Source organism: Zonotrichia albicollis, chromosome W (assembly GCF_047830755.1).
Source record: "Zonotrichia albicollis isolate bZonAlb1 chromosome W, bZonAlb1.hap1, whole genome shotgun sequence".
Classification (NCBI taxonomy): Eukaryota; Metazoa; Chordata; class Aves; order Passeriformes; family Passerellidae; genus Zonotrichia; species Zonotrichia albicollis.
This window is the reverse complement of record NC_133859.1, coordinates 13,282,229-13,309,723: the sequence shown is the minus strand read 5'-3', so window position 1 is coordinate 13,309,723 and position 27,495 is coordinate 13,282,229. Positions and strand designations below refer to the sequence as shown.

Genomic DNA, 27,495 nt, shown 5'->3' with positions numbered 1-27,495 from the left:
GGGAAAAATCCTAAAGAAAGGATTTTTCACAAAAGATGTCTGTGACAATGCCCTGTGCCCTGGTGGATCTTATCATGGAGATAACATCTCAACTTGTCAGAAGATGCAAGGCTTTGTTTGTTACACAAAATAAAGGCAGAGGAATGTCTCCACAGATAGAACCTTCACAGCATGCTCTGGGAAAATCCATCCAGGGTTTATCAGTTGCTGCATGAAAGCAGTGTTGAAAGAAAGAAAGCATCTGAAGGGTCTCAAGATTTACTCGCTATCCAAGTTCCTCTTTTTATTTTGACTTATTAAAATAGCTATTTTATTAGGCTATTTCTTGGCACACATTTCTTACTGAGATCTGGAAAGAATCCTGCACTGCACTGTTCCCCACCTCCCATACATAACTACATGTATTTACGCATTGAATCCTTCAGAAAGCACTCAACTTTAAAAAATAATGACAAAAAATGTTAGTCTATCAGAGGACATTGAACTAGTAGTAGCCATTGTACAAAAGATTCATGCATTTCAGTTGCACTTGTAAACTTGCTCAGTTTTGTCATGTGTAGCTTCACTATTACTAATTCTCCACTTGCTTTTTGCAGCACTGAATGACATGCTGTCATGAGCAGACTTAATTATTGCACAGGGTTAGGAGTGAGGGAGTTTTTTAGTTTGTGCTTGAGAATGTAGAATTCCAATATTAACCATAGCGTAATTTACTGAAATTGTCTATAATCCTTTTGGCTAGTTTTGTTGTTATAGTGTTTAGTTTTAAGCAATGGAGTAGAAGATAGCTTTCTTCACAAATCAAATTTACTAACTCCTTCTTTAACCTAAATATCTTTGGCCATTTTGGAAGGATTTGAACTTTACCTACCGAAATTTTATCAAATTGATTTTGACTCTGGCATTCATTTTCACCCCAGATTAGATCTCTGAATAATTTCTACACTCTTGATAGGACTGCTGTCTCATGGTGACTTACATTTATTCTTGTTTTGGCTTAAAATATTTCCTAGGTCAGCTCTTCCAAAAGAAATCTTAATGAAGTTATTTCATGCCTTGGAGGAGAGAATAGGGAGATCTTCTTTATGGTCAGCTCAGTTTCTTTCTAAAGCATAGCAGATGGAAAATATACAAATTTATTTAAACTAGCGTACTGGTTTTGGCTGGGACACAGTTAAATTTCTTCATAGTAGTTTGTATAATGCAAGTGCAGGTGTTCTGGGTTTGGGACCAAAAGAGTGTTGGTAACATCAGAATGGGTTTTTTTATCTGTTGCTGGATAGTGCTTCCAGAGCATCAATGCCTTTTCTATTAAGAAGGAAAGGGGGGATGTTTGGAGTGATGCCATTTGTCTTCCCAAGTCCCTGTTACATGTGATGGGGCCCTGGTCTCCTGGAGATGGCTGAACACCTGCCTGTCCATGGGAAGCAGTGAGTTGATTCCTTGGTTTGCTTTGCTTGTGTGTGCAGTTTTTGCTTTCCCTATTGTGAAAAGTGCATATTATATGGCTCTATGCAGGTATTTACTATATGTATTATGTTGTATTGATTAGTAGTGCTGTATTAACCTTTTAAACACTATGGTAAATGTAGTTTTGTAGTTAAAATGTAACTTTTGTAGTTAAAATAGAAACTATGTATGTGGGATATTTTTTTAAAGAGAGGAATGAGGTACTTGCACCAGATAGCACCCACAGGACACCTAAATCTTTCAGAGAAAGAGAATTTCTTGGTCCCTTATCAGAAGAAACTAACTTCTTCCCGCCTTGCTCAGCCCTGAAGATGCCGTCAGGATTAAGAGGAAAAAGTTGACACTGACCAGACAGAATCCTTTGTTTGAATGCAATGTATGCAACATGTATGAGGTGTATGAATATGCAACAGGCTATTGCTTTTAAGGTTTAATCCTTTGTTAACGGGTGTCCTTTTTCGGGCTTATTTTGCCCAGAAAGAGGTACCCGGACTCTCCGTAATCCTTTGTTTTTTATTGTCTCATACTGTCCTAATCTCAATTGTTCAAAATTTTATTACCCTAATTATATTACTATTTTATAACCATTTTATTATTATTAAACTTTTAAAATTTTAAAAGCAAGTGATTGGCATTTTTCACACTGCCAAAATCCATTTTGAAGTAATTAAAAAAATAGAACAAATGGGCATTATATATAGGATGCTTTCTGTTTGAAATTCTCCTGTTTGGACAGAAAAAAAAAAAGCAGACAGGAGCTGGTGTTTAACGGTTGATCATCGAAGGCTTAATGCTAACTCACTGCAGCTGTGCCAAATATTGCAAACCTCACTGCTACACTGCAGGCATCTGCACACAAATGGATGACAGTTTTGGATATAAAAGGCATGTTAGCTGCCTTCAGCTAGGTGCCAAGGTCTCTCTAAGGAGGTGAAATTCCTGGGAACCTGGTGGGTAGCAGGCCAAGCTGTAATTCCAGATGAAACCATTACAAAATTGGATGGTATATCTACCCCCACTACCAAAAAGGGAACTTCAGAAGAGCATGGGTACTTTGGGATAGTGGAGTGTCCTGGGGTGACTTTATGATGCTCGTATCCCCATTCGTCTGTTGTTGTCGGACATGGAGAAATCACATTCCTGGATTTTCTATAATAGCAAGACCCTTGTAGACATTAATGAGGAAAAACCAAAACGGGGAATGGCTTGACAGTCACAAACAGGCTTTGCAAGCACCAATAGAAGAGTTGAAAACATATCAATCACTTGGGCCAGTTCATCCCAGTGTTCCCATGATAGCTGAAGGAGCTGAAGGGCGTTTTGCTGAACATGGCGCTTACGTTTCAGAAAGGCCCACACGGACCAAAACAACCATTAGAATTCGATTCCACAGCATTAAAAGATACTGAGAAGAGAAACAGTGACTTGGAAAAAAAGGATTATTATCTCTGACCTGAACTCTTAAACAAGGGGAAACAATTCAACAGCGTCAGCCTGGAAAAACCCAAGGGCCGTTCAATCCGTTAGCCAGCATTAAAAAAGCCAGTGCTCGGACAGAGAGAATTGCACAAAGACCGACAATGCACAAATGGTGCGCATATATCTCAGGGTCACAGATCAAATGGATGTCACTAATGGGTCAACAAAACCTACAAAATTATGCCTCAGCCAAATGCATTGAGGGTAAATGGAAGTACAGAGCAGGTGCTCTTAACACTGAAACAGGAGTGGAAGTAGTAGAAGAAGGAATGGAAAGTGCACAAGTGGGAGAGTTGAAAGCTGTGTTGCTGGCCGTAAAGGAGAAAGCGACAATGGTGTATGTTGATTCTTATGCAGTGTGGGCTGGTGCCACACAGTGGTTGTGTCAGGGGGAAGTGTTAGTGCCGTGGTTTTACACTGGCCCAATGCCAGGCACCCACAAGAGTCGCTTGCTCACACTCCCCTGCTACAGCTGGGCAGCAGAGAGAGAAAAAACAAATTAATAAATGCTTCATGAGTGAGATAAGGACTGGGAGAAACACTTCAAGGGCAAACCAGGCTCAAGTTAAAGGTTACAAAGTGATTTTAATACCAATCCTTCCAAAACTGCTGTGACGTGGATCTCTCTTTCCACAGGGTGCGGTCCTCCAAGGACAGGCTGCTCCAGCCTGGAAGCAAGGGCCCTCTCTCTACACCAGGTCTTCCATTGGATCACAGCCTCCTCCAGGCATCCACTTGCTCCTGCGTGGGCACCTCCCCCACAGGCTGCAGGTGGATCTCTGCATCCCCCGTGGACCCCTAACCCTAACCCTAACCGCTGCAGGGCGACAGCCAGCTTCACCATGGTCTTCGCCATGGCCTGGAGAGGAATCTTGGCTCCGGCGCCTGAAGCACCTCCTCCCCCTCCTTCTCCACTGACCTTGGTGTTGCCATGTTGTTTTCCCTCACATGTTCTCACTTCTTCCTCTTCTCGGTCTAGGAAAAAAACTGTGGGACTTTGTTTTGATTTTCTTCTTAAATATGTCATCACAGAGGCATTACCAACCTCATTCATTGGCCCAGGTTTGGCCAGCAGTATGTCCATCTTCAGAGCCATCTGGGATTGGCTCTGCTGGGCATGGTAGAAGCTTCCAGCAGCTTTGCACAGGAACCATCTTTGTGGCCCCGCTGCTTCCAAAAACCAAGCTGTGCAGAACCAGTACAGGGAATGGAAAAGAGGTTTGCCAGAAGGAAGACTGGAAATGGTTGTTGTTACAGGCTGTCTCAACAAATCCAAATAGGATGGGTCAAAGCTCATGCAAATGACCAAGCTTTACAGACTCATTGGAACAACAAGGTGGATCAGCTGACAAAAATCAGAAAGGTAAAAATTGATCAGTTGGAAGATCCACGACATTCGTATCAATTGGGTGAATGGTTCATAAGTTCTGGTGTTTTAGTTTCTCTAATAAACTTGGATCTTCAAGTATATCCTCACCATATCGGTGATATTTTTGCCCGACGTCTGGGAAGAATGATGCATCTGACTCCATGATATCAGAAGGCTAATTAATTGCTTTATTCTACTATATTATCACAGAATCACAGAATAATGAGCTTGGAAGGGACCTCTAATGTGACAGTGGTCACAAGGGTTGCAGGATGAAGGGAGAGGCAAGAATGTTGACCTCATGTTCAGAGGGCTTGATTTATTATTTTATGATATGTAAACTACATTATGACTATACTAAAAAGAAATAGAAGGAATGTTCTCAGAAGGCTAGCTAAGCTAAGAATAGAAAAGAATGAACAAAGATCTGTGTCTCAGACAGAGAGCGAGAGCCAGCTCTGCTGTGAGTGGTCATTAAATGCAAACATCTACAGGAGACCAATCACGGATCCACCTGTTGCATTCCACGGCAGCAGATAACCATTGTTTACACTTTGTTGCTGAAACTTCTCAGCTTCAGCAGGAAAAATCCTAACGAAAGGATTTTATTGAAAACATGTCTGCGACCTGTTACCCGTTTTTTTTTTTTTTTTTTGTTAAATTAAAAAGAAAAGTGTAATTTTCTCTGCTGGGCACATGCAGAGGAAAGAACAAACACTTGACAGGTTATCTGTTGCCAATCCAAATCTCAATCAAGTGCTGGTGTGGAATGAACAGGGAATTTCTTCACCTGTAGAACATACAATTCTATCAAATCACTAAATCTTACAATATAAGAAAATGCAAAAACAACGCAAAGAAAATTCCAGTCCAAGCATCTGAGTTTCAGGAAAAGTCCATGGACTGAAGATGTTCCTCTTTGACATGTCTGAGACTCCTTTTTGCTCCTGAAACAGGCTTGCTGCAGAAAAGTCCATCAATAGTTATCAAAAGTCCATTGACAGTCATCAAACAATTTCAAACAACTTTGGGACAACTTCTGCAATGTCTTGACACAGCCCTTTATTGAACAACTTGGGCTGAAGCTAATTTTTGGCCCTTCAATACATCAGAGCTGCTGCCAGTTATTGCAACTCTTTTTATTTAATTTGATTTTTTTTTTTTTAATAGGAAAAAGCAGCAGCAGCAGAGCAGCCAGAGAAAGGCCCTGGGGACCCTGGCTGTGGAAGTCCATCCGGAAATCCTTCAGATTTTGCCTCACAATTGTCATGAGAAAAGGATCACCGAAGGGTTAAAAACTGTTGAGCCACTTGGGAAAGAAAGTCTCATGCGTATTTAGTGTGTTTACAGATGGTGTCTGCAGAACATGCCATGCTGTACTCGAAGGGGGCATGCTGCCCTTTTCTGAACAATGGAACTGGACTTTCTTCAGACCTTCAGGCCTGGCTGGACTGAGCTCTGGGGTAGCTCCCCCCCCCTCCAAGAAGACCCCTCTTGCCTGTGTTCAACCACCGTGACGGACCAACAGAGATGCGAATCCCCTCATCAAAGAACCAAGAACCCCTCTGGCACCCTATTGGCACCCCCCTGGCAGCCTCCTTCCAGAGACTGGGACTGTACCCCCTCCCAACTCAGGGAAGGGGGAGAACCTGTCCAGAGTAAACGTAGCTGTGAGCATTCGGCCATGAAAACAATGGACTTTTCCCCTCCATGGAAACCTAATTTCGGCCACCCTTCCCCCAACCAAGAACAGTATATCTGGGGTTCGGTTCGACTGCCTCTCTGAGAATCTCCCCAAGACGTGTACCAGCGGGCATCGGCGGCGGGACCCTGGAGGCATCACGTCTTGGTAGCTATACCCCATTCCCTAACTTTCTTTCCTCCCTTTTTCCCTTGTCCTACCCTTCTCTTCCCCAGATCCTCTAACCAAACGCATATTTAGCTGTAGTTATTATCAATAAATTGCATCTTGTTGATTTGCTACTGCAAAACCCCTGTGCCTATGTTGGTTATTTTTGCACCCAAAAATCATTCGTCACCCGTTCATTTCGGGCGGACCTTCACATAATTTGCGTCACGGACAGGATTCCAGTAGCCAGTGAGATTTTGCAGGTTTTGTGTAGTCTGTAACCTCTCGCAGACTGCATACACCAAAGCCAAATCTCATGCTTGATTGAGCACACAGGCTCCGGAATTGACACAAAAGATTTTTCGGTGCAAAAGCAGGGGAAATTGTTACTGTCACTTCTGTTACTGATCTTACCGGCACGGACACCGACACTGATACTTCTCCTGATCCTGATATTGATGCTGTTACTGATATTGATATTGATACTGTTGTTGTTGTATTTGAGTTGAATCTGAACCTGTTACTGTTGTATTTGAGCTGAATTTGAACCTGTTACTGTTTTTTACTGCTGTATTTTTTTTTTTTTTGTGTACCCGGACTGTCTAAAAGGGAAGGGGCAGACTTGAAGTAATTAAGCAGTGCCTTTTAGACAGATATTGTCCCTTCACCTACACAGGGAGCGAGGGGCGGCCCAGCAAAAGCTGAGTGGTTTTTTCCCTGTTCTAGGTTTCTGGTCCCCTCACAAAGAAAACACTTGTGTGAGTGTGTGAGTGTGTGTATCTAGACTGTCTGGAAAGGAAGGGACAATCTGAAGCAATTAAAACAGTGCCTTCCAGACAGATTTGGTTTCTTCAGCTATCTAGGGAGACGGAGTGGAACAAAAAGTCTGTCTAACTTGAGTTAGCAAATTAGCTCCCTGGTATAGTCCTAGTCCCTTCACACAAAATGAGTGAAAATCTCAATCCTAAAGCAAAAGCTGATTTTTACACGTTGCTTGCTAAACACAATGCCAAACCGTCATCTGGCAGAGAAACTTGGGCAGAGAACAATTGGTTTAATTTGGAAAATGTCATTGATAGAATATGTTCTCTGCAACATGAATCAAAATTCAAAATGGGTAAAAATAAAAGCATTCTTTGCTCAGTACTTGGAGCATGTCTTACTGCAGCCATAGAAAACCGCTGTAAACGGAGAACTGAGGAAATGGTAATTATAGATTCCCTTCAAAATTTGGTTGAAATTTTGCAAAAACAGTTAAATGAGGACAGAAATGAAATTTATAAGCTGCGAGCTGCCCTTAGGGAAGAACACACCAAAACCATACACAAAATCAACTCCTCTACAGAGGAGGAAGAAAAGGTAACACCTTCCATTAAAAAGATTTATCCTTACAAAGAAATTGAGGCAGCTAAACAAAACTATTCTTACAAAGAATCTGAAACAGTTAAAAATTGTGGGGAAAATTGTTGTCCTCATTTGTGACCTTTTATTAAAACTGAATATAATTACATTAACAATGAAGACATGGATCCCCACATAACAACCAAAGAAACACCATTCAGCACTACCGAATTAGCTAAATTGAAAAAGGAATTCGGTCGCCTCCCCCACGAATCAGAAACGGAATATGTGTTCCGTGTGTCCCTCACTGGCGGAGACCAGATTAAGTTAACTGAACAAGAGGCCAGTGGTTACTGGGGACATGGTGTTTTCCTAACAACAGGAGATAAGCGTGATGCCTGGTCTCTAATACAACGTGCAGCCTATTGCGCCGGGGGAATAAATCCCCTGGAAAGGGGTGATCCCTTAGCAATTGCCACTACCCCTGACAAAATCCTAGAAAGTGTACAAAAAGCTGCATGTTTGCAAATGATTCATGAGAAAAAATTAATTCCTGGTTTTGAATCCCCAATGCAATTGCCTGTGAAGCCTGAAATTATGACCCCTTTAATTCGTGGGCTTCCAGAAACATTGAAATCAACAGCAATCACTATTCAAAAAACAGTTATGGCTCTATGCCCAATAGATAGACTAGAAAGATTTCTTAACAACTCCACTGATCAGTCTGAGTCCACTGACACTGCACCTTCACCCTATACACCAACACAAACACCCACACCACCATCTGACACGTCTAGCAGCAGCCGCAACCTTGGACATGGAGTGAGGTAGCAGTTGATTTAATAAACTATTGTAGACAGTATGGGCCTGTAAAAACCCTGGAAGAAAAATCAGAAAAAACAAAAGGTGTCCGGTTTATGGGAACCCCTAACACTGAAAACACAGAACCAGGAAAACAGATTTCCAACAGACAACGCTGGTGGATGCTGGGAATAAAGAAAAGGGTTCCCCGGGACATAATGGATGGTCTACCACTTGAAAAATTGCAGAAAATCATAACTAACTGGAATTTTAGAAAAACAAATACCCAGCCCAGTGCCCCGATCCCCCTCCCTCACCAGAAACTAACAAATACTCCTACCAATACACAGTTCAGTACACACAATACATCACAGTCTTTCACACAGAACACAGGCAATGAGCCAAAGTTAACCCTTCCCCAGTTTCTCCCTCGGAATCTGGGCAGTGAGGCTGCGTCTCAGCCCCTCCCGCAGAACACAGCCAGTGACCCAAAATTAACTCTTTCTCAGTTTCTTTCACAGAACTTGGACAGTGAAACCCTGGCTGCGTGTCTCCTGAAAAGCACCAGCAGTAAGCCGGAAGTAACTCTTTTGCAACTTCTTTCACAGAGCCTAAGCACCATAACTGCCCACCCGCCCATGGCCCAAAACACAAACAGTGAATCTTCACCAACAGAGCTTTCGGGAAACTAGTATCTCCACCGCTTACAGGTGAGCGAAGGGGTGGAGGTTGGGTTTACTTACGAATGCTCACAAAAAATAAATCAGGAGACATGTTAATTACAGCAATCACGGGCCCCAAAAAAGTTCTGGTAACCTACATTGTTGATACGGGAGCCCAGATTTCTGCACTAACACATAGAGATGCCCAGAAGTGTGGAGTTGTTCCAACAAAAAGGCAATGCTGCGTTCTTAATGCTTTAGGAACCATAGAACCAATGAATGTTGCTTTAGTCAAAGTAACACTCCCCGGAGAAGAAAATCAATTGGTTGTCAAAATGGTAATTGGGGACATACCAAATAATCTGCTAGGGATGGATGTCCTCTCAGGAAGGCAGTGGGAAGACACCGAGGGTTTCCTGTGGTCTTTTGGCACTCCGCCACTTAACATTAGACTGCTTCAGACCGCACCCGCACTGCCTTACAGTAAAACAATCAATGTGAAACAGTATCCCTTGCCTTCTGGAGCCAGAGAAGACATCAAACCAGTTATTCAAGAATTGCGTGATCAAGGAATAATTATTAACACACACTCCCCATACAATTCACCAGTGTGGCCAGTCCGAAAGCCTAATGGGAAGTGGAGGCTTACGGTTGATTACCGTAGGCTGAATGCCAACACTGACCCTCTGACTGCAGCAGTGCCAAATTTAGCTGAATTAATAACATCAATACAAGAAAAAGCTCACACATTCATGGCAACCATAGATGTCAAAGACATGTTCTTCATGATACCTATACAGCCAGAGGACATGGATCGCTTTGCATTCACATGGGAGGAACAACAGTACACATTTACGAGACTCCCTCAGGGATACAAACACTCTCCAACACTAGCACACCATGCTCTAGCTAAGGAATTAGAAAAAATACCTAAACCTGACACTGTAGCTGTGTACCAATACATTGATGACATTTTGGTAGGAGGAGAGGAAATTAAAGAGGTGGGGGATCTCCAGCAGAATATAATCTCTCATTTGGAAAGCCTTGATTTAAAGATTCCCTCAGAAAAAATTCAAAAGCCTTCTCAGGAAGTAAAATTCCTGGGAATTTGGTGGTGATCTGGCAGCACATGCATCCCACCTGACACTTTAACCTCTCTAGAGCAGATGAAAATGCCTGAAAACAAAAAAGACCTCCAACAAGCCTTAGGACTGTTAGTATTCTGGAGGAAACACATCCCAGATTTCTCAATCATTGCTAGGCCCCTTTACAATTTACTGAGAAAAGGAATCAAATGGGATTGGACTCCTTCTCAGGAGGAAGCACTCCAATTACTGATTTTTGAAGCCGCTGCACATCAGGCATTGGGGCCCATTCACCCTAAAGACCCTTTCCAAGTGGAATGGGGATTTGCCTCCTCAGGACTATCAATACACATCTGGCAGTGAGGTCCTGAGGGTCCAACAAGGCCTGTCACCTTCTTTTCCCGTGGTTTTATAGATGCTGCAAAAAGATACACTACCTGGGGAAAAGGATTGTTTGTTGTTAGCTTAGCTCTCATTGAAGTAGAGAAAATCACACGGCAGCAAGCTATCATCTTGAGAGGTCCCTTCAAGATAATTAAAGCTGTCACGAACGGGACCCCTCCACCTGACGGCATAGCTCAAAAGTCATCAGTCAGGAAATGGTATGCTCAAATAGAGTATTACTGCAATAGCTTTTCTGTCACAGAAAGTGCTGCAAAATTCTTGGCAATACTAGACACTGAGAGCCTGGATAGTAGCCAAGACAAACCTGCTTCTGTAATACAAGTAGCACCACCATTCTCACCTGAAATAGCAGCAAACTGTTGGTTTACAGATGCTTCCGCAAAGCGGGAAGGAAAAATTTGGAAATACAAGGCGGCTGCCTTACATATTTCATCTGGTGAAAAGATTATCACAGAAGGGGAGGGCAGCGCTCAGGTAGGAGAAATCATAGCCGTCTGAAGTGTTTTCCAGTGTGAGGCACAAAACACTTCTCCTGTTTACATCTATACTGATTCATATGCGGTATACAAAGGCTGCACTGAGTGGCTCCCTTTCTGGCAACAGAATGGCTGGGAAGTTAACAGAATCCCAGTGTGGCAGAAAGATAAATGGAAAGAAATCCTAGAAATTGCCAGTAAAGGAAACTTTCTGGTCAGTTGGGTAGCTTCTCATCAAACTGATGGGAATCAAGCAGGTGAATGGAACAACAGAGTTGATGAACTAGCAAGGCTTAGCCCCCTGAAAAAAGAAACTATTTCAGAGGATTGGAATCAACTGTTAGAATGGTTACATGTAAAAAGGCAGCACACAGGTGCCAAAGATCTGTATCAGGAAGCACACGCCCGCGGATGGCCAGTCACCAGGGAAATGTGTAAAACATGCATATTGGCCTGCGAACAGTGCCGCAAGCGACTGGAAAGGCATCCTTTAGAGGATGACCCTCTGCATTTGAGGAAAGGCAAAGGTTTGTGGGAAGCGTGGCAGGTAGATTATATTGGTCCTTTTAAGAAGGCAGGAGGTAAACATTTTGTGTTGGTAGGAGTAGGAATTGTATCTGGGTTGGTACAAGCTGATGCTTTTAAAAGGGCCACAGGTGACAATACAGTTAAAGCTTTGCAGGGGTGGTTTGGAACTTTTCCAAAACCGCAAGAAATTCAGTCTGACAAGGGTTCTCACTTTACTGCCAAGGTGGTTCAGGATTGGGCCAGAGCCGAAGGCATAAAGTGGACCTTTTATACTCCTTACTACCCTCAGGCTAACGGGATCGTGGAAAGGACAAATGGCCTTTTAAAGCGGTTCCTTAAGCCCCAGAAAGCAAGCTGGGACTGCCGGCTGTGGGAGGCTGTTAAAGGGGTAAATAGCAGGTGGGGAGTGAACAGTTGCCCCAAAGTCACTGCTTTTTACCCCACACCTCCAAGCATCATCCCTTCACTGGAAGGTCCCGACGATGCAAACAATCCATCACATTACCCTGGACAACCTGTCTTAGTGGACCTCCCCACGGTGGGCGAGGTACCACTTGTGCTGAAAACCCCTCTGAATAAATATGCATGGGTAGCCTCTGATGCTCTTGGAAAAGAGCACCGCATACACACACGCTGGATAATCCCCTCATTCTAAACTCCTTTCTGCCTCTCAGTGGCAGGATTTTTTGTTGTTCTTGCTTTTACAGGTGAACTCCGAGGGACATGAGAATCGTCTGAAAACATGATAACCTTGCTAATACTTTTCTGCATTTTACCACAATTTCATGGACAGCCCCCTGGTGAGCAGCTGTGGCCTGAAGCCATCGTTCAGCACACCAGTGCCCTTGGAACCTATCCCAAGGGCCGTTACCCGAGCCTGGCAATCCTAGTGCAGCATGGCTCCAAGGTGTACCACCCGAATGAGTGGAGGTGGGATCAGAATGAGTTGATGAGAACCCTGACGGGAATGGTTGGTGAGTCAATTGTGGTAACATGCAGAAAGGTGGAAGGAACCCTCCATGAGAAGCCACCTCCATCATAATTGCTGGAAATTTTATGGAAGCAGGGGGAAGGAATCATCTGGACATCCCCTCAGCAACATTGTGTCCCACAAAGAAATGGGGGTGTTCCAAAATGGAAAGTGCCCTTACTCTGTGTTGCCGCCAGGAACATGCTGGTAGTTATGTTTCTAGTACCAAAACCACCAATGTTGCACTTACAAAAGATTGTAATGAATCAGTTGCTTGCTGGTACAGTTTTGTTTTGTTCAAACCCACTTATGTGACATGTCGTTGGGAGAATGACACAGCTAGTCCGTTAGAACTAAGAGGCTTGGTTTACACATTTAAGATAAACACTGTACCAAAACCCACACAGAGTACTGTAATTGCACCCTCTCAGACCCAAAGTGTGAACCTTTTTCCTAACGTCACACCCCAATTGGCAGAGGCAGCAGAGAACTCCTTCGAGTGGCCCTGGTCTCAAGCCTTCCTGCAATCCACCGGATTTATGGGAAATGTCACGGGTCTGAACTTGCTAACAGTAGTTATGCATGAGGATAAGTTGTACACCAGACAAGAATGGGAAAGACACAAAACCTGGCAGCTTCAAGGAATAGTAGGTGAACTAATTAGTGTTGGGTGTTGAATGGTTAATGGGTCTAATTACAGCAAAGCAATGTCAATCAGTGCTTCCACAGATCGGGAAAACGAACAGAAGCGAATCTGTACACACCCAAGCGTACGGGATTGCTGGTACAGCTTTACATTAACTGACACTACAGAGGTAATTTGCTTTTGGGCCAAGGACACTCAAGGCCTTTCTTTTAAATTTGTAATAAATGTTGAAACCACTGTTACCACTTCACCCGTACCACCGGTCATGCTCATCCCGATAATTTTCGAGATCGGACCTTATGTGATCAGGAAAACTGGCCAACAACAAATATTGTTCAATCCGGCATGGTCTCTCAAACAGGTAAAATTGCTAATGCAGAACAATGTCTCAGATATTGAGCCAGCCTGTTCTCCGTTCCTGCAAATTTCTTTTGAAGGCTTGACCACTTGGCTTGGGAAACAAAGCTCTTTTAAAACTAGAACACCAAGGGATGTGACCGATGTTGTGGGTACAGGATTGGGAATTCTGAATAGCATTGATTCTGAAGTACTAATGAACAAATTGACTGCTACAACTAGAGACCTGACCAGATTGCAGCAACCACTGAGGTCATCTCTGTCAGCCTTAGGGATGCATCAATGGCTGCTGTCAAACATTTTGCCAAATTGGGAAAGAGTGAACGTGAATGATCACAAATTGATAATTGATGCACTAAGTGCTACACAAGACAATGTTTCCTTAGCCCTCAGCTGTATCCAGGCACAATTGTGGATGCAGTCAGTCTCTGCTGCAATTATAAGAGAGGGCGAGGAAGGCATCTTCCCCACAGAAATTCAGAAAATAATCTGGGACAGTGCCACTGAATTTGAAAGAGAATTCCAATCCTGGTGGAACCTGGTGAACTTTACCTATGACCCCATTTCAAACACAGCCACTGCTTTTGTCTTAACCATACGCAATGCCTCTGTACATTTGGTCTTCCCTGTTATTGCATTAGGATTATACCATGACGGAGCTGTCCTCTATCCTACTGAATACAGGGGATGGGCCCGTCATGTCGATGACAAATGGCAAACTGTTAATCTGGAAACTTGTATTGTCCGAGAACAGCAAGGGTTCATCTGTGAAAGCAATGCAATTGTAGCTCAGGATATCTGTTTGGACACAGAGCAAAACATCTGTCATTTTGAGATTCGTCCACATGAGGATACCCAGACAGTTCTTATATACATAGGCAATGGCTGCGCATGCTTTAGAACGACATGTGATTCTGTTTTTGTAGAAGATGTTGTGGTAGATACAAAGAATCATTCAAACTTTTGTGCTTGTAACTTTACTAAGATAGTAGGATGTGATTTCTCTTACGAAGCTCCAGTTACTTCTCACTACCTATTGCATTCCAACTACACACTGATCCAGAAGCTGATGCCCACTCCTATCGGAATGAACCTCACCCTCGTGAGACAACTGTTGCTCCATCAGGACCTGGTTGACATCCTCGAAAAAATCAAGGAGAACGGACAGAAGACTCTGGTGACTGTTCATCACATCGTGAGACAAATACACCGGGTTATGGAGAGGGTAAAGCAGGATGCTGAGCATAGGTGGTGGGATACTCTCTTTGGGTGGCCACCTACTGCCACAGCTGTCCTGAACAGTGTGTGCCATCCAATTGTTGTTCTTTTGATCTTAGTTACACTTGGCTTTATTTTGTCAGCAGCCCTATTCATGATGAATTGGAACATGATGAAAAAGCTTAAGAGACTGTCAACTGTAGTCAATGCACATCGCTTAGCTGATGTACTCTATACAACAGATGTCCCCAAAACACTTGATACGAAACAGTTATGAATCAAGCATATGTGCTTTAAAACAACTTTTTAATTATCAAGTACGATTTATAGAAAGTTACTTTAATTTTTAGAAAATAATTTTAAAAGACAATGATTATACTATGATTTGCTTGTTGTTTTTGACTATTTATGGTTCGTTTTAATAATTTTGAAATTGTTAAACAAATGATATTGGTTTAATTGATTAATATTTTTGAAAAGTGTTAAAATTAATCATTTTTTGAAATTGTTATAAAAAATAACCACGTGTGAAATTGTTATGATGATCAATATTAATTATGTTTATGTTTATTGGTTCCCCTTTCCCCTCTCTCTCTTTCTTTTCCTTCTCTTCCCCTTTTATCCCCTCTCTCCTGTTATCCCTACTTTTCCGGGGTTATGCTACCGACGTGCAACGAGTTTCAAAGACACTCTAAAGCTCTGCTGATGAAGATTCCTCAAAACAATCGTGAGTCACGGGGTCGTGTGGAAGTCCATCCGGAAATCCTTCAGTTTTTGCCTCACAATTGTCATGAGAAAAGGACCACCGAAGGGTTAAAAACTGTTGAGTCACTTGGGAAAGAAAGTCTCATGCTTATTTAGTGTGTTTACAGATGGTGTCTGCAGAACATGCCATGCTGTACTCGAAGGGGGCATGCTGCCCTTTTCTGAACAATGGAACTGGACTTTCTTCAGACCTTCAGGCCTGGCTGGACTGAGCTCTGGGGTAGCTCCCCCCCCCTCCAAGAAGACCCCTCTTGCCTGTGTTCAACCACCGTGACGGACCAACAGAGATGCGAATCCCCTCATCAAAGAACCAAGAACCCCTCTGGCACCCTATTGGCACCCCCATGGCACCCCCCCGGCAACCTCCTTCCAGAGACTGGGACTGTACCCCCTCCCAACTCAGGGAAGGGGGAGAACCCGCCCAGAGTAAACGTAGCTGTGAGCATTCGGCCATGAAAACAATGGACTTTTCCCCTCCATGGAAACCTAATTTCGGCCACCCTTCCCCCAACCAAGAACAGTATATCTGGGGTTCGGTTCGACTGCCTCTCTGAGAATCTCCCCAAGACGTGTACCAGCTAGCATCGGCGGTGGGACCCCGAAGGCATCACGTCTTGGTAGCTATACCCCATTCCCTAACTTTCTTTCCTCCCTTTTTCCCTTGTCCTACCCTTCTCTTCCCCGGATCCTCTAACCAAACGCATATTTAGCTGTAGTTATTATCAATAAATTGCATCTTGTTGATTTGCTACTGCAAAACCCCTGTGCCTATGTTGGTTATTTTTGCACCCAAAAATCATTCGTCACCCGTTCATTTCGGGCGGACCTTCACACTGGCCCATGTGGACGTACAAGAAACCCCAGATCTGGCCCACAGAAAGGTGGGCCAGGACCAGAAGAGGGAAAAAAAAACCCCAAACCCAGGAGGCCGGGAGGTGGCCCTGGCCCAGGGACCCGAGCCCAACAGCCCAGGCCTAACCCACCAGGCAGGCTCTGCATTGTCAGAGACTGGCACCACACTGCCAATGCAATGGCAGCACAGGTGGCCAAAAGCTTCTTTTCCCCAAAATCACCAAGGCATGCCAGCAGCAGGGAGACAGAAACCATCCCCAGAAATCCCATCTCGGGTCTGGGGATGTTTTTTCCCCACAGCAAACAAGCCATGATCGCTTCCCGCTGTGCCCTCTGCCTCTGCAATGCAAATGCAACAGGTATTTCTCCCATCTGCCTCACAGCACCACCCTCTCTGGGCTGAGGAGCAGGGGCAGAACTCTTTGGACCCACCTGCCCCTCGCCGCTGGGGCGCGAGAGGGGCGGCAGAGACGGCAACCTCCAAGGGGCAATCCCTGACCAAACACCCCCCAACCCGCCAAGAACGGTGATTTTGAAAACAGGCAGCTGGGCTGCCCCCGCCCCAAGCTGTTGGGCAATGCCTTCTCCACAGAAGGAGAGGCTAATGCCCTCTTCCCCTGTCCTAGCTCCCCCCGCAGGGGCAGCCCTGGGACAGCCTGAAAAACTCGGGGGGGAAATCGCTCTGGGCGCAGGAGCCGCCGCAGGCTGCTCTGAGGGTCCCGCGGGTTCGGCGACGTTTTCAGCATCATCCTGAACAGGAACTGGCTCGGTTTGTGGTAGTGGGTGAAATAAACAGGGCCAGGAGACTTCTTCTCCTTTATAATGCCTTTATTAAAAGTGATCAGCTCAAGATTGGGCGGCTCGGCAGGGCTGCAGTCGCCGTCGCGTCTCCCAGGGCGACTCAGAGGAGGAGGATATGCGCAGCTCCGTCCACTAGGGGCAGAGCCCGGGGATCCAGTCCTCGTGGGAGCTTTTTAGGGCTCGATGTACCCATCAGATGTTGATCCTGTGACCTTCCCAGGTGGCTAGTCCCAGCGTTGGGACCACTCCCTGCTCAGGGTGAGAGGGGCTCCAAAGGTGTTCAGCATCTCTGCAGGCTCAGCACTCGGCTCCTCACGTCCAGACATCACTTTAGTCTCTCAATTCTTATTTGGCTCGTTGTTTTTGGGGTTTTCTCGTTGCATCTCGAGTCGGGGTCCCACAAAGCATTCTGGACTTTGGAGTCACTTTGCATAACCCCCCCCACCCTCTCAGGTGTCTTCCCTATGTTGTAAGAGACCACAGCCTCGGGGGAAGGGTCCACCGCACCCAGCCAGGCTTTTTACTAATACAAAAGAAGAGATAAGCCTCAACGACCCGGTATTACAATAACAAAGCACTAAGTATCCTGGCAGAGACCGACCCGGCGGCGTCCCTGCAACTCCCTCCCACAAAAAAAAACATTAATTGAATTTTTGTACATAACAGTGGGGGTGTGCGTGAACACGCCGCTGCTGTCTCGCTTGTCTCTGGGAGTGGCAGCAGGCACGGCACTGGGTCGGCAGTGTCTCCTGCCCCTGGCTCTAGGGGCGACTGTGGAGGTGGCGAGGCTGGCGAGGGGGCATCCCCCACTGAGCCGGAAGAAGCAGTCGCATTGTTGTCGCCTAGCAACAGCGGCGCAGCTGCAGGGAGCAGTGTTTCTGAGCTCTCAGGCGCAGGAGTGGAAGCCGGTGAAGCCGTGGGCAGGACCGCCAAGGGAGGCGGCCGCGTGGTGGGTCCGGGAGGCTGCCCCAGAGGCCCGGCAGGCGGGGGGGCCTCGGAGACCGGTGCCGCCACCATCTCTGAGCGGGGCAGGGTCCGTAGACCGGCCATGGCGGGGTATGCAGGGCTGCCAGGGGCGGTGCTCGCAGCGCCGGCCGGGGCGGCATCGCCCACTCTTCACCCCCCAGAGAGTGAGAAGGGGGGGAGAAAGACGGCCCCATCTGAGCGTGCTGCGAAGACACAGTAAAAAAAACTTTTTCGGCTCCAGGCGAAACTTCGCCCCACCGGTGGGGCGCAGGGGGGCTGGGAAGCAGCAGATCATCCCCCTCCAAAGGTTCTTCTCCTGCTGGAGTCGAGGGAAATGGGGCGAGCCCGTTGCAGTTAGCAATCCAGGGAAAAACAGCTGCTCTCGGCTTCAAGACTGGAAAGAGCATTCTAAATGCTGGATAAATCCAGAGGTATCCCAGCCCACAGTCCAAAACGAATTGGAAAATGGAGTCCATGCACTCCCATAGGAACACATCAAGTGCATACAGCACATTCGAAAAGAACCCAAAGAGCTTTGCTCATCAAAAAAACTCATAGAAATCTGTCTCCAACAGGAGAAATCCGTCCTCTTCACCCCATTTTTGCCAGAGGGCAATAAGTTTCTCCTCTGAAGGGGAGAATGGAACCTCATCCTCTGTGGGAGAAGTCCTCCACATCAGCAGCCACAAACGACGAAGGGCCGCATTTTCATGAAGGGAAAAACCAACAGTACCTTTTGAAAGAGTCCAGCATGCTCTGGCCATCTGCATGGTGCTGCTGCGCTTTCCGAACATCTTCCTGGAGGCTTTTCAGAAGGTTCTCTTTGTGGTCAGCCTTGCTGTGAACTCTGTCCAAATCAGGATCTTCAGTTCTTCAGCTCCTGGCTAGAATCCACTTCTGTGGTCACTTGTGAAGCAACCATCAATGCCACACATTCGGGGTTCACCCACTGCAGCAATTGCTCCTCTGGGGTCTCATCAAGTGATGATTTGCTCTTTAGACTAGGGGTCACCAATTCATAATTTGTCCTCCTCAGTCACTCGGGGTTCACCAATTGTGACAGTGGTCACAAGGGCTGCAGGATGAAGAGAGGCGAGAATGCTGACCTCACGTTCAGAGGGCTTGATTTATTATTTTATGATATATATACTACATTATAACTATACTAAAAAGAAATAGAAGGAAAGTTCTGAGCAGGCTAGCTAAGCTAAGAATAGAAAATAATGTATAACAAAGCTCTGTGTCTCAGCAGAAAGTGAGACCCGGCTCTGCCGTGAGTGGTCAGTAAATCCAAACATCCACAGGAGACCAATCACGGATCCACCTGTTGCATTCTACAGCAGCAGATTACCATTGTTTACACTTTGTTGCTGAAACTTCTCAGCTTCAGCAGGAAAAATCCTAATGAAAGGATTTTAATGAAAACATGTCTGCAACACACCAAGATCATCAAGTCCAACCTATGCCCAAACTTCATCATTGCACTAAGATTAAATGAATGAAAAAAGCCTGCATCTAATGATGTATGACCACACATAGCATCTCTTAAATGCTCTAGAAACTCAGATGGAGTCTCAGAAGGCCCCTGCTTAAGGGAATATAAGGCAGACCAATTTATGGTTTTTGGAATAGCTCTTTCTACCACTGTTGCTATCCACTCTTGATAATCTGCTAATTTCTTTACCTCTACTGATGTATTAGGATCCCATTCTGGGTCTTGGAGGGGGAAATATTCTTTCACATCTACATGCTTGCTCTTGCAGTAGTCTTCAGCCAAAGTCCCTGCTGTCTTTAAGATCAGCTGTTTTTCCGTTTCACTGAAAGCATCCAGTAGTAACTGGATGTCAGCCTAATCTGGATTGTGTTGCTTGATAACATATCGTAGACGTTTGGCAGTAAGTATCGGATCAATACGATAATTCCTAGCAATCTTTTCCCATGCCTCTAAATCAAGAGTGGTAAATGGCACTTTAATCATGAATCTCCCTCTTTCTGGTCCCATTGTCTCTTGCAAAGGGGCTTGTAACACTGCTTGCCTCCTAGTTCTAGATGCAACTGGACTGTCGGAGGGGGGGTGGATTCTAGTGGATGTGCCTTCTCAGCTTGAGTCCTCCTCCTTTTTGGGGAAGTCTCTTTCCTCTTCATCTTCAACCTCTCTCCTCCTTGGAGGAGCTTTCATCTACTCAAATGTATCTCGTTCTTGCTCTTCAGAATGATAAACCTTGTCTGATCTCATACACCGTTGTCCTATGCTACATGCTGAACAACAACGTTTGATTTGCCCTCTCTTTGCCTTGTTTTACTTTTCAAGGGCCAAGACCAGTGGGTCCGAGGGTGGTCTGATCCTACAGTCCCTTTGCCATTCTTGGTGATTTCATAAAACAAAAAGCATATCAGCATACGAGACCTCATCCCATTTACTTTCCCATCTTAAAAACAACAATGACTGCAGTAAGCTATTATAATCTAAAGTTCCCATGGGTGGGCACTTTGCTCCGTCCTTTAACCTGTATAATGGCCACCAGCGCGTTCAATATTGGATAAGTTCTTTTTTATTCTCAGAGCCCCCCCTACTGGTGACTTCCTTCTAGTGGGCCAGGATGCACCCCAAGGGGCTAGCCTAAGGAACTTCTTTGCTCTAGTTAGCTCTCATTATCTCCTTCTCCTTGCCCTATCTCGCTTCCACCCAAACATCTCTTCACAGAGCTTCACAGTAGTTTCCCAGTCTTCCACTCACACAAAAGTCCAGGTGGCAGGTATCAGATGTGATTTCTCACACACAAGCTTTAAGATCTTAGGTTCTGAATCAGCTTGATCAGGAAACTTTAATTTACACTTGGGCATGTGCCCTGATGCTTATTAGAACAGCAATACCAGCATCTCTCACAAACTCCGCACTGCAATAATACCCACACAGCGTGCCAGCCTCTTGATGCACTAAAGGCTCTAAGGAATTGCCCGCAGAGGCAGACTATTCTGTTTATTACAGGGAACTCTAAATCCGCTATGGCAGGTTGTTCCCAGTCCAGACTTACTATAGTACCAGCTGAAGTCTGATAAAGCTCTTCTAAATGAACTCGTTCGTCTCCTCTATCTATCTAATAATTCACAGGATTCACAAACTCCTAGGGGTAGTGTCTAAACCACTGGGGCAGAGGAACCCCTTGGGTTCGTCTAACTATGGCAAAAGCGTGCACAATCCACACCACAATTCACCACCTTTACTCAATCAACGTCCTCACCCACGCTTCTCTACTACTTGCTCTACTTCGCTGCTGGGCGCTCCCTGCCCCCACAGCCTGCCCTGGCTAGTGCCTCAGGCCTCACTTAGCACTTTCAGTCGCGGGTAGAAACCCCTCCCGCACTGTAGATATACTCTCTTTTATACACCATGCACTTGCATGATTAGAAACACAATGCATTAACCATACAATGATATAGTGTCCGGACACCACACACACACATGCGCACACACACACACACACACACACACACACACAGGTTCACTCGACCCACCCCCAGGGTCGCTAGTGGTTTGCTCTATTAAATAGTTAACCCCTGTCTCTAGTCTAGCCCCTCGATCGACTGCAACTACAGGCCAAGCACTCAGACGTCTCTGAATGACTTATTCCGCCATCCTATCTCTCTTTTCTCCCGGGGGACTCTATATAAATACCGTATCCTCTGCACACCAGCAGGTCCTTGTCTGTCTCCGCAGGAGTCAAGCCGAGACGAGCCAAGCTCCTCCAGGAAAATCCCGGGGCACACCTAGGAGTCAGTCTGTTCTCCCCTGCCTCTGCGGGGACAGAGACGGTTCCTCCTGGCTAGCTTGCCGGAATGTTTTGCCGAGATAGCTAAAAACTCAACAACTTTGTGAAAGTTGTAAAGCAGGTATGTTTATGTGGAGGTTACCCTCTTTAAAAGACATGCGTACTTCTGGGAACTTCAGGTCCCTTTTTAACCCCTTCTCAAATAGATATGCATACAATTTCACACTAGGTTCATGCATATTCATTTTTGCTAATTTCGTGTGACATTTGCTGCTAGTTCTTCTGTCACAGACATTTTTTCATAGAAATCCTTTCTTTGGGACTTGTTCATTTTCTGGGAAGCTGAGGCCCCAGAAAGAGAATGTAAACAATGATTATCAGCTGCTGTGGAATGCAATAGGATGCACCTGGGATTGGTTCATGTTCCATGTGTACAATTAAGGGCCAATCACAGGGCAAGCTCTCTGGAACACAGGGACAGAGAACTCTCTTGGTTTTAGATTCCTTCTATTCTATTCTTAGTTTAGCAGTCTCTGCAAGCTCTCTCTTTATTCTTTTTAGTTAGTTATAATGTATTATATATTATATATCAATAAATCAAGCCTTCTGATCAAGGAACAAGATTCTCGTCATTCTCTCACCCAGTGACCTCCTAAGGTCTCTGTAATATTCTTCTTTATCAGAAAGAATTCCTAGGTCAGGTTGATCTGCTTTCACAGCAGTCTCTGTCTCTCTTTATCACTTTCTGTCTCCCCCTCCTTATCTCTGTCTTTCACTGAATCAGTTTCTCTGAGCCTAGGCTTTGCAGTCAGGCTACATAGCTATGTTTTCTAGCCACAGACTCAAAGATGTACATTTCACCTAAATCAAAATGGATTTCTACTCTGGGGAATTTCTACTTTGTCTCAGCACCTCAACTAGACTATAGCACCAAGTGCCATGTCCAGTCTTTTTTTAAACACATCCAGAGATGGTGATTCTACCACCTCCCTGGGAAGAGCATTCCAGTACTTTATTATTCTTTTGGTGAATTTTTTTTCCCTTATATCCAACCCATACCTTCCCTGATGTAGCTTGAGAGTGTGTCCTCTTGTTCTGTCAGTTGCTGCCAGGTGGAAGAGACCGACCCCCACCTGTCTACAACCTCTCATCAGGAAGTTGTAGAGAGCAATAAGGTCACCTCTAAGCCTCCTCTTCTCCAGGCTAAACAACCCCAGTTCCTTCAAATGTTCCTCATAGGGCTTGTGTTTCAAGCCCCTCACAAGACTTGTTGCCCTCCTCTGGATGCACTCAAGCATCTCAACATCCTTCCTAAACTCAGGGGCCCAGAACTGGACACAGTACTCAAGATGCGGTCTCACCAGCGCCGAGTACAGGGGAAGAATTACCTCCCTGCTCCTGCTGGCCACACGATTCCTAATGCAGGCCAGGATGCCATTGGCTTTCTTGGCCACCAAGGCACATTGCTGGCTTGTATTCAACCCGCTGTCAACCAGCACCCCCAGGTCCCTTTCCGCCTGAACACTGTCCAGCCACACTGTCCCCAGCTTGTAATGTTGTAGGGGATTTTTGTGGCCAAAATGTAGAACTCGGCACTTAGACTTATTAAACTTCATGCTGTTGAACTCTGCCCATCCATCCAACCGATCTAAGTCTCTCTGCAGAGCCCTCCTTCCTTCCAGTAGATCAACACAAGCTCCCAGCTTAGTGTCATCTGCAAATTTACTAATGAAGGACTCGATGCCCTCATCCAAGTCGTCTATAAAAATATTAAATAGAACCGGTCCCAGTACAGATCCCTGAAGGACACCACTGGTGACTGGCCACCAGCTGGATGCAGCACCATTCACCATCACTCTCTGGGCCTGGCCATCCAGCCAGTTCCTAACCCATCGAAGAGTGCTTCTGTCTAAGCCATGGGCTGCCAGCTTCTCCAGGGGTATGCTGTGGGAGACAGTATCAAAGGCCTTGCTGAAGTCTAAATAGACAACATCCACAGCCTTTCCTGCATCCACCATGCAGGTCACCTGGTCATAGAAGGAGACCAGGTTGGTCAGACATGACCTACCCTTCGTAAACCCATGCTGACTGGGTCTGATACCCTGGCCATCCTGTAAGTGCTGTGTGATAGCACTCAGTATGAACTGCTTCATTATCTTACCTGGTACTGAGGTCAGACTAACTGGCCTGTAATTACCAGGATCCTCCTTCCTACCTTTTTTTTTGTAAATGGATGTCACATTGGCCAGTTTCCAATCATCTGGAACCTCGCCAGTGAGCCACGACTCTTGATAAATGATGGAGAGCGGCTTCGCAAGCTTATCTGCCAGCTCCCTCATCACCCTAGGATGAATCCCATCTGGTCCCATTGATTTATAAATATCCAAGTGTCCCAGCAGTTTTCTGCCTCTTCTTGGATAGCAAGAGGACTATTCTGCTCCCTGGCACCACCTACCAATCCCTGAGGACAGTTGTCTTGAGGAGAAGTTGTCTTACCACTAAAGACTGAGGCGAAGAAGGCATTAAGCATTTCCACCTTTTCCTCATCTTTAGTTACTAGGTTGCCTTCCTCATCCAATAAGGAACAGAGGTCGGTTATACCCTTCCTTTTACCATTAATATATTTGTAAAAATTTTTTAAATTATTTTTAACAGAAGTTGCCAAGTTAAGTTCAAACTGAGCTTTGGCCTCCCTAATTTTTCTACATGCCCTAGCAGCTCCCTTAAATACTTCCTGAGAAATCAGTCCCTCCTTTTAAAGATGTTACTTTTTTTTTTATTCCTGAGTTCCTTCAAAACCTTGTTGCTCATCCAGACTTGACGTTTGCTTTTGGCAGACAGGGACAGTCTGTTCCTGTGCCCTCAGGATATCTGATTTGAAGCACACCCATCTCTCCTGAACTCCTTTGTTTTCAAGGACTGTTTCCCAAGGAACTCTCTGAATAAGTCTCTTAAATAGGCCAAAGTCTGCTGTTGCGGTGTGATGTCATAGCTTACCTCAGTTATCCCGGTCCTTCCCCAGGTGCCAATCATCTCTCCTTTCCGCCCCCCCATGACCCTTGCTGAGGGCTGTCTGTTAGTCCTGGCATTCCAGAAGGGCGTCAAGTGATTGGCAGAATTCAAAAGATGCCTTCCACCCCTGGAGGACATTGGGCCATCCAGGTGTCATTTGTGCCCTGAGACTTCCCTCCCCCTACCTGGTTGGTGGGATCCCTATTCCTTCCCTCCCCCTCTCCCCGGGGTTAAAAGGAACAGCAACCATGCGGTCTGGAAGTTCTGTTGGAGCTGTTACTGGATTCAGAGGCCTGTGGGCCAGGAAAAAAGCTCTGGATCGAAACCCTCCATCAGAACCGACTCCTTTCCTTCATCCTCGCCTTAAAGCTTCTCCACCAAGGTAAACCTGAGCTCCTGCATGTCTGGACTTGTCTTTATGGACCCAGCTGCAGCATCTAGCTAGCCAAAGGTGTCTCTGAGGTAAAATCACCACAGCTGCCGCCTTTTGGTCAAGCAGCAAGGGCCAGACAAGCTCAGGCACGTCTCGTTCCAGCTATATTTGGCTATATTGGTATTATTCCAATAGCCTGCCCTCTGGAAGTCCAACATAGAGATCTTATTTATATTCCTCCTTATTTCATCAATTATCAAGAATTCTATAATTTCATTATCACTGTGCCTAAAGTGGCGTCCAACCTCCACATCACCCACCAGTCCATCTCTATTTGTGAACAACAGGTCTAACACAGTCCCTCCCCTGGTGGGCTCTCCCACCAGTTGTGACAAAAAGTTATCCTCCACACACTCTAAAAACTTTGTAGACTGCTGTTTTTCTGCTGTATTAAGTTCCCAGTAGATGTCTGCTAGGTTGAAGTCACGTACAAGAACAAGGGCTGATGATCCTGAAACACTGTTCAATTGCTTATAGAATAAGTTGTCCACCTCTTCATCCTGGTTGGGTGGATGATAGCAGACTCCCAGTAGGATGTCAGCCTTGTTGGGCTTCCCCCTAATTCTTACCCATATGGACTCAACTTCATCATCATTAGTTTCAATACCTATGACATCCAAAACCTGCCTAATATAAAGGGCCACCCCTCCACCTCTTCTCCCTTTTCTGTCTCTTCTGAAGAGCTTGTAGCCATCCAGTGCAGTGCCCCAACTATGTGAGTCATCCCACCATGTTTCTGTGATGGCGACTACATCATAGCTCTGCTGTTGCACCATGGCCTCCAGCTCTTCCCGTTTGTTACCCATGCTACGCGCATTAGTATACGTGCACCTCAGCTGGGACACTGATTTCTCCCCTAACACAGTCTTACCACCCTTGGGTATGCTTCCAGACAGCCCAAATGCATCCCCTTCCCCCTTCAGACCTAGTTTAAAGCCCTCTCAACAAGGTCTGCCCGTTCATGTGCTAAAAAACTTCAGCCCTTAACAGAGACATGTATCCTGTCAGAACTCAGTACATCCATCTGGGTGTCCAGAGTTGCCAGGGCCCCTGCCGGGGGGCTCGGAGACCCTGGCACACAGCCAAGAACACCTGTGGATTGGATTATGACCTGTGGAGCAAATAACCAGCTTTGTATGAGGACCTGAAAGTCACAGAAGTTAAAATAATGCAATAATAAAATTATCACCGGGTGAAAAGGTAGATTTTAGGATTTTTGGAATGGGGGTTTTGGGGATAAGATGGAGGGACTTGGGCGTGTCCAGTCCTTCTTCTTCTTCTTCTTCTCTGCCTCCATCTTCTGCTGTGATGCTGGCACTTTGGGATTGGTTTAGAATACAAGTTCACTGTCTAACATAGGTGATGGGTACTGGAAAGTAATTGTAAATATGTTATACGTAGTTTGTAGTATAAAAAGACACAAGGGCAGTCAGAGTGCCGCTGGCTGCCTTGCTGAGCAGACCTCGGCTGGGCAGGAGGAAAATTTTATATATAAGATTTAATAAATAACATCACAGACCAAAAACTGAAGAGCTCTGACTTGTTCTTTGGACACGTGGGCAGAAACAGAGACTTTTTACGTATCTCGGAGTTGCAATTAACAACTAAGCTCACAAGAGTATCCCATCTGATTCCAGTAGAGCAGGTGCTGTAAAAGTTGCCCCATGATCATAGAATCCAAAATTTTGCCGATGACACCAATCCTTGAACCACTTGTTAATAATGTGAGTTCTCCTATTTCTTTCATCATTTTTCTCTGCCGCCAAAAGGACTGAGCAGAACGCTGCCTGTGCACCTGTCCCATCAACCACTTGACCCAGCACCCTAAATTCCCTTTTAATCGCCTTGACACTCCTCTTTTCAATCTCATCACTGCCAGCCTTGAGTATCAGCAGTGGGTAATAATCAGAGGGCTGAATCAGTCTAGAAAGTCTCTCAGTGATATTTTGTACCCAGGCCTCAGGAAGGCAGCCGACCTCCCTCTGGGATGGGTCCAGTCAACATATGGGGCCCTCTGTGTTTTGTGGAGAAAAGAACAAACTTTACAACTTTATAAAAGTTGTAAAGCTCGGTATGCTTTTATTACGACGCGCGCTGGACGCAAGCTTCTTTAAAAGGTATGCGTACTTTTGAAGATTTTAGGGGTTTTTTTATTTTTTTTTTTAATGTATATGCATACAGTTTTACAATAGGTTTATACATATTTATTTTGCGTGACATTTAGACATGCCTTTTAAGGA

At 45.4% G+C, this 27,495-nt stretch overlaps 1 pseudogene; it reads left to right on the top strand.

Annotated features, from left to right (window-relative positions):
- The first annotated feature begins 7,370 nt into the window (after window positions 1–7,370).
- On the top strand, window positions 7,371–8,796 carry LOC141726815 (uncharacterized; annotated as a pseudogene).
- Window positions 8,797–27,495: the final 18,699 nt, after the last annotated feature.